The 8,623-nt window shown below is 40.9% G+C and overlaps 2 pseudogenes; one reads left to right on the forward strand and one right to left on the reverse strand.

Annotated features, from left to right (window-relative positions):
- Nucleotides 1-73: 73 nt before the first annotated feature.
- Nucleotides 74-1,137, forward strand: LOC144641582 (uncharacterized; annotated as a pseudogene).
- A 3,298-nt stretch (nt 1,138-4,435) lies between these two features.
- On the reverse strand, nt 4,436-6,000 carry LOC144642378 (uncharacterized; annotated as a pseudogene).
- Between the last annotated feature and the right edge of the window lie 2,623 nt (nt 6,001-8,623).

An 8,623-nucleotide genomic window follows, 5' to 3' on the forward strand; every position in this document is an offset into this window, starting at 1 on the left:
TTGCAAGCTTGCTGCATTTTAAGGCAAATGTAATGGTATTCACCCTTGCCTTTTTTTTTGCAAAAATGGCCTTTTTTGCTAAAATTAATCGAGCGCTCAACACGCGAGGAAATGTATAAGTACCTATTGACCGCCAACCCTTGGAGTAAATCAGTCGAACCAACTAGGCAACAGTTGTCTGATTCGGCAGATACGAAAAAAACAGTGATTAGTTCGACAGAAAATATGAGCAATGCAAAGGATGATACATGTCATTTTCATGGTTGCCTCAAGTCAATCCATGTTAATCGGTAGCAACAGAAAATTAGTAAATATTTCCTCAATGTCTCTATCTATTTTTGATTGTAAATTAGATAGTGTTAGTACGTTTAAATATTTAGGGATTAAGCTGGCCTCAGACTTCACATGGTCTGATCATGTAGAGTATGTAATTTCTAAAGTAAATCAGCGACTTGGTCTTTTACGTAGGATCAAACATTTGTTACCTTTCACCGCTCGCCTACTTTTCTACAACAGCCTTGTTTTACCAATTTTTGATTATGCTGATCTTGTGTGGGGCGACAAGAACAATGTGGAGCTTATGAATGACCTACAGGTTTTACAAACAAAGCCGCGAAAATCATCCTGGACAGACCACTTTATTCGTCAGCTTCTGATGCCCTCGTAGCTTTAAAGTGGCTTAACCTAGAACAACGTAGATTTTATCATCGCTGTATATATGTTTATAAGTGTATAAATGGACTTATGGATCACTCTATGGAGTTACTAGCTAACAGGGACATTCATAGCTATAACACAAGGAATAAAGACATGCTTAGGCTACCTCATGTAACCAAAAATTGGGGAAAGCAGAGAGTGTGTTATCACTCTCTGAAAGATTGGAATAACCTAGACAGAGACACTAGAAATGCACTTGATTTTGTAAATTTTAAGCGTAGCGTTCTAAGTAGGTTTTTTAGTTAATTCTTTCTTTTGTATTCAAGTTAGTTTTTAATAATAGTTTTTAATTCTTAGGTATTTTTCGTTTTATTGTATATAGTCTTATTAAGTATTTTTAATCTTAGTTAGGACCTTTCTGAAAACCACTGTATAGTGAATGAAGGCTTCATAATAAAAGATTATTATTATTACCCTGTGAGCAGAGCCCTTTGTTTTCCGCTGATAAACTCTTTTCCCTACCTCAGGGTCTGATTACATGGCGAATTTCAGTCCTGGCTGCAATTTCAACCTGGTTTGCCGGGTTGAGATTTCAGCTCGGCTTCCAAAACAAATCTTTTTGAAAAGACGTTTGCGATCACATGAAGAAAGTTTCATCCCGGGCTAACCGGGCTAATTTGCAATCGGGCTGAAAAGCCTCATGTAATCGCGTTAAAACTTCAGCCCGGGCTGAAAGTGAGCTTACGGATGCGAAGTGATGGTTTTCAACGAAAGAAATGGCTGCCCCGATTAGTTTTCAGTTTTAAAAGGGTTCAACCCGGGCATGCAGAATTTTTGTATGTATATTATTAAAGCAAAAACACAAATTAAACGCCCACCTTTTGTTTTTTGGCCTGTGTTCATGTTAGCCATCAAAGAGCTTGTGAGAAGATCCGTTATCAAGTCCACCAAAATCAAAGTAAACATGTTTTCTATGAGGGGTTATCCCCGCCATAATTGTTTTTTCATTTTAAAGTAGTGTTCTTCTTTTTATTGTAGCAGCTGTCATTTCGTTTTAGTCGTTTCTCTTTTGCGAAAGGCACATTTTGTGAAATTACGCGTCAAGTTCCATCAAATACGGTTATGCAGAATTTAGAATGCCCCCATTTGGAAAATTCTGGGTGCTCAATTTGAGCAGAATTCAGGAAGTCAAATTTGACAGAATTTGGTCCCTCGAATTTTGCGAAATTCAACTCACTGAGCTCTCAAACATACTTGTCAGCGGTTTTGCTTAAAAAGCAAAAGGAGCGGTCACTCAGCATAAAACATGGCCGCCGCGACGGTAGAGTGAAGTGCGTGAATGCCTTCGTACTCATCTTATTGATGTAGTGACATTTTTAGAGGGTAGCAACCACGATTCCGATACGTTTGATTATACAGTTTTCAGGTTAGATTGGGTGTTAAATGTGCTTGCGAGATACTTGGACACTGGAGCTCACGCACGTATAATCCACCTCGTTCGTGAAGCGAGAGAAGCGGTTACCAGCGCTAACGATAGTACAGATGCATTTCAGGCAGGTTGTATTTTACTGGGCAGTGTGGACGGCCAAAGTTAGACGTTTCTCAAGAACAGCTACAAATTCTCGTAGAACGTAGATGTTCGGAAACAGGATTATTAATACCAAAGATATCAAATTGAAATAGTGATTGTGAAATGTTTGTCTGGAAATCTTTGTTAATCTTATGTCTAGTAGTCAGGCGGTTATGTGAAAAAATTGTGCACTTTCGGTTAAAAGCATGAAATTTTGCATCAAGAAGCATTTTCATGTGGTTAACGGATATGGATATGGAGCCACCGAAAAAACCCGGTTTTTTTCGAGTTATGACGGTTTTTAAAAATGGCCGCCATTTTGAACCGGAAGTAGAATTTATTTTAAATGTAAGTGTTATTTAATCTTGTTTTCTTGATCTTACAACAATTAATTTTGTTGGTAACAATGATTGTAGTCCTTGGAAGGAGAAACTGATTTTTTAAATTTACAAAAGATCGATATTTTTAGAAAGTTTACGCGAATTTTCAAAATGGCCGCCATTTCGGACCGGAAGCGACATGTGCTTTACGGCAAGTGTTTGTTAAAGCATCGATATCCATGATTAAGTTGTTTCTTTCACTTAAAGTGGCTAGAAATAACATAAACGATAGTTTTACCTTTAATTATAACAATAAAAACATAAATTACGCACAGCACTGCATTGCCTTTAATTTTCTTGTAAGAGTCTCAACTGATACACTGGACTTAATGAACCAGCTCTCTTTCTACTTGTTCACAATCGACCATTAGCTGCTTTGAGTACAGAACTGAGTAACAACTATGATTTACACAATCGAACATTGTTTTCATAAAACTTGTTCGACCTAACTAGTACTGCTATCATCACTTTTTCAATGTTTTTAGTCAAAGCTCTATGTCAACTATGCCTCACACAATCAATTATTGTGTTCATAAAACTTGTTTCCTGTGACCTAACTGTTATCATCACTCATTCGATGCTGTTAGTACAGAACGCAGCATGGCTTACACAACCTGTCATTTTATTTATCCAAAATCATTCGACTTTCGTCATTGCGGAATCGAATGTTCGTTGTTGACCATTACTATGTAATCATCGGTTATTGCATTCGTCACAGCAACTGCAAAGGGCAGTGCATTTCAAAAACGGTCTTGCAAAGCAACATGCAAGCTTGCATCCCATCTGAAAAGTACTCTGGAAAAAAGGCTGCCATTCTCCTTCCTTGAAAATCCATCCCCAATCGCCTGGCGAAGCAGGATTTGGGTTTGGGGTAAGTGCTTGTCCCCAACAGTGACCAGCTTGATAAGCAGCTCTCTTTGTGTGCTGTAACAGGGCCGCCCGAGTGGATGGGATTGCATCATACGCTCTGCCTTAATGTGCAAACAGTTTCTTCCTGGCTACATTACCATTTGTTTTGTTGCTTGTTCTGTCGTACAAGAGTATGACGAACTGTTCTAGATGTGCCCTCATGCTTCACTGACTACAGGAGCAGGTGTAGTCACTAGCTGCACGAAGGCATCTGTGACGGCTGGGTAGCTCTTCCATGCTGTAAGAGCAGTCTTTTTGCCTCTCCCAGCAAAGCAGGACACCGTATCGCATCCTGTAAATGCGTGAAATACAGGTAGAGACTTGGACATATCCAATCCCAGGCTGTTTGAGATCTCGTGTGCAGCTATGTAACGCAAATCGGAGCCAGTTCCCATTGCAATCCAGACTTCAACTTGTTGCTCCTGGAGACTTCCGGCAAGTGCTATCGCTAAAACAAGGACATCGGTGTCAACTTTCCGTAGCACAATCTTGCGGTGACCCTCCTGGACTGCGTCTGCGGCATGCAAAATTATCCCGGTATCTGCTTCTTCATGCGTACGTGGAGCCACATTCGCGATGTTGTTATGAGCAAGAGTACACAGGATATCCTTGCTTTTAGTTGTGATGAATTGTTTCGCCTCCTGCAATGATGCTACACCCTGAGCTAGAAACTGGAAGAGTTCTCGCTTGTTTTCATCATTTCTCAGGAACTGTTGCCAGTTGCGTGGTATTTGATTGGTTGCCTGTACGCGTCTCCTAGCACCCTGCCCTCGTTTGCTTCTTGTCGTGGCCTTTAAACTGTTGGCAATGTATTCATCCCACATTACATCAAGGCGCTTAGCATGAGAGATGTGAGATTGAATGTAGGGTAGAAAACGCTGTCCTGAATATTCTTTGAATGTTTTCTCTGTTACAAGCTTTATTTACCTACTACTGAGCCATCGATGATGATGGCATCAACAGCCTCGGGCATCTTTGCTTGTGGAGTTGTGAAAGACTGGAGACATTCAGCTAGTTCCAACTTTCTTACCACCCTGTGATAGCGACGGTGGACAACTTTGGTTTTCGTGCTGGAAAACTCATCCAGGTTCCCCTTCCTCGTTTGACAAGAAAGGTATAACCTTGAAAAAAGCAAACAATCATTTCTTGCAGATGACAACTGCTGCTTGATCTTAGATGCCACATTTGATGCAAGACCGTTAAACACCACTAAAATTGTTCCTCTTTATTGGGTCGTACAATGACTTGCTTTGCTGCATCAAGCGTTCATCTATGAATGACTCATACTGTGCTATTCCAACCTTTTCAACCTAGCACAGTCTTACCAATGCATCCGAGGCCACTATCTCTTTAGTATCCAAAACTAAGAGATCTTCGGTTTCTTCCATGAAGGAGTTGCCCATTTCTTCAGTTGCTCTGGTAAGTGCTGTAACATCTCTATAAAACAAAGATTGCAAACTTCTTGTATCTTCGTGGTGTTTTGCTCTGTGCTCGTCTTGCGTGGATCCTGTTACCATGCTGTTCTCAAACTCGTTGATGATTCTAGCTATCTCCGGCCCTGATTCCATCCACCGACAAAGAGCACTCGGATTCTCCATCAACCCCACAGCACCACAATCTCCTTTCGCCAAAGCATTGTCTTGTTCGTGAGCATAGTCGATTGGGATACTTCAGAAATTCTTTGACGTCTTGTTCACGGTAAACTTTCCCTGCTTGAATTGTAAGGCGACATCTGGTGACACATCATTCAGACGATGCATGTCTCGCATGTGAATTGGTAACCATCTAGCATAGTTCGTATGGTCCAGTCCAAAAAACCATGGAAGAAGCTTCAATAGTGCGTCGATGTAGATCAGCACAAAATTTGCCAGCAGTTCCAGTTGAAGCCTGAGGTACCAAAAGTGGAACTGCGGGACTGTGGCTACCTTCTTCATACACCAGTCACTGAATGGCACAACATCAGCTTCAGGTTCTAAACGCTCTTTGTATCTCATGTATGCCTTGCTTAGAAGCACGTCTTGTCCGGGTGACACTTGTGGCCTTGAGGAAAGAGTCTGCACTGCCTGTCGAGGAGGCCATTCCAACGTGAAGCCCACCAAACATGATAACAAATCACCTTTCTCCTTACTTTTCTGGAAATATCAATTGAATTTGCTTGGCCAATGCATACAATGGCTGATCCATAGCTACTACTGGAATCTGACCGGGATTAAGGTGATCCACAGATGCTTTGATGATGTTCAAGAAATGGCATATCATCGCAGCTGACTTTGCTTGATCGGGAAAGAGGGGCAGTAGGGAAGATATTGCAGGCTTAGTGTTTGTTTCTTTGCTACCACATCGGTTTGAGTGATGGATTGACCACGAAATGCTCTTGTTCTGTGGCAAACCTTGACCATCATTTGAAACAGTTTCCTTCACATCTTCTAACCATTCAAATTCTTCTGCCACTACTCTTGTTACAATCTGGCCATCTCCTCGCATATCACTTTGCACCTTGGGGACTGAAGGATTTTTACTAGGAAGTACAACTGGGGAAACTTCATTGTAGGACTCTGGTAATTCAGCGACAGACTTTGTACCTGTATATGGTGGAAGTGGCCTGCTCAAGGAATACTCTGCTTATGCACACTCCAGGAATTGGGTATTATGGGTAATTGAACCAGTCTCTCCCGGGCCAATTTTATTCGATCAAAAATAAAATACTTACTGATTTGAAACCGTATGCTGTTAATAAGTTATACGACAAGTTTTTTTTTTCACAACTATTTAACAATTATTGGATGAGGTTGAGCATGATAGCGATAATTATCAAGGCCAAAGTTTCTGTTATCTGCCGAAGCCGAAGGCTGAGGAGGATAACAGAAACTGAGGCCTTGATAATTATCGCTATCATGCGAAAACCGAATCCAATAATTGTTTTATTATGCACATTCCTGAGCTACACTTGTAAAGACAAGAGCGCGCACAAAATCTGCACAAAATCTGCAAAATCTGAATAAATAAAACTATTGTCTGTAGGTATGACGTCACTTCTACATATGTAAAATCTAATGTCTGTAGGTATGACGTAGGAGAAACAGCAAGCAAGAATTAGCTGCGTGCTTAAAGCCAATCAAAATCAAGCTGGTGACACCAATGTATAATAATATCTGTTATATGCATGTTTACCGTATACCATCCCAGTACATAACAAAAAAATCAAATCAAGCTTGTATTAAGTTTCATTTAAGTCTACAAAAATAATGTATAAATGTCTTAAATTATCAGGCTTTACATAAGTTTGAAATTTTCTTGGTGGTTAACAGTGTACAGTTAAACAAAATCTAACAGGAACAATGGACAACAACTCCGAACTACAACAAATTAATGCTCGTTCACAGACTGTCCTTTCTAAAGGTCCTATTCACTTCCGGTTTTGCTTTCATTAAAGATAATTAGCTGTAATACTCATATTTTAACTCATTTTCATCTTCAAACCTTTAGACAACAAGTTTATTTACCTTCGATTAACACATTATGTCACTCCAAGGGCGTGTAGACCTTTTTCTAATAACTTCCGGTAATTAAATATTTCACTTCCGGTCAAGATGGCGGCCATTTTTAAAATTCCCCTTTAACTGCTCTCTGAGTGAATTTTCAAAGTGGCTCCATATCAGATGTTAATGGGCATTAAGAAACCTTACTGTACACCAAATTTCATGCTTTTAACCCAAAGTGCACAATTCACCCAAAATTCTGCACATAACCGCCTGACTATAGAAGATTCGTATCTAGCCAATCAGCGTTCTTTAGCTAAGGTGTGCGTCGAAGATAAGAAACAATTGTTTTGTGATTTATTTAGCTTTTAGTCGAAGTAATCTTTCAGTCAGTCGAGTCAAAGAGTTGTGAAATCTAGCGAGAATCAAAGAGAAGAATAAAATCTAGTGAAGACGGGTCAGTGTCGGCTATCCTTTCTAATTCCCCACATTGATTTAACATTCCACAAATAGCTTCGCTTCTGGGTGTTAGTCAACGAACAGTTGAGAGACGTTTACGTGAATTTAACTTGAATATCAGTACTTCTTATAAGCAAAACCGCTGACAAGTATGTTTGAGAGCTCAGTGAGTTGAATTTCGCAAAATTCGAGGGACCAAATTCTGTCAAATTTGACTTCCTGAATTCTGCTCAAATTGAGCACCCAGAATTTTCCAAATGGGGGCATTCTAAATTCTGCATAACCGTATTTGATGGAACTTGACGCGTAATTTCACAAAATGTGCCTTTCGCAGAAGAGAAACGACTAAAGCGAAATGACAGCTGCTACAATAAAAAGAAGAACACTACTTTAAAATGAAAAAACAATTATGGCGGGGATAACCCCTCATAGTTTTCCCTTGGCTACACACGCGACTCGACCTGCCTCGTCCCCAGGCGCCGATTGGCCGGACGTTGAGGCGGTAAGGCGGGAAAACAGGGAGCGCGGGGATTGATGGTTAGGGAGCGAGCCGCGGAGCGCGTCCGCTTCCCCGTCCGCATCAGGCCCAGAACGCCAAGCGAACCGTGCACGTCAGTCCCACAACACCAAGCGAACCGTGCACGACCAAAGACGAGGACGCCTGGGGACGAGGCAGCGAAACGACACAATATCAGAAAAAACTTCAGTGGTTAAATCGTTATGACAACGCGCTAAGTAACTGATTGTGCCGTCACGTTATGATGTCATACACCAAAAGAAAAGCGTGGAACTGGCCGCTACGGTTCTCATTTAAGAAAATTAATTACGTTTAAGCGCCAGTAATTTCTCGAAAGTTTCGAAACTACCATCATGGATGGATAGTAATGAAAACACTGTCATCTGCATACTATCCTACAACTGAAATAACACGCGCAATGCGAAACATTGCGCGCGCAGACTCGCGCGCGATCGTACCTAGCCTGCCTGCGAAGAAGCTCTCTGGAAGGGTGGGGGTGAAAAAGAATAGACTGCAGACAACAGCAGACCTCGCAACCAATCTCCTCTGCCAAAATCAAATAAATAACGGCCGCATAGAAACTGGTTGCGCACACCGAAAAAAAAAAAGACATAACAAAGCAGAAATCGGGAGCCGTAATCGGGAGCTGAGA

This window comes from Oculina patagonica, chromosome 2, assembly GCF_052425735.1.
Source record: "Oculina patagonica isolate OP01 chromosome 2, crgOcupat, whole genome shotgun sequence".
NCBI classification, from domain to species: Eukaryota; Metazoa; Cnidaria; class Anthozoa; order Scleractinia; family Oculinidae; genus Oculina; species Oculina patagonica.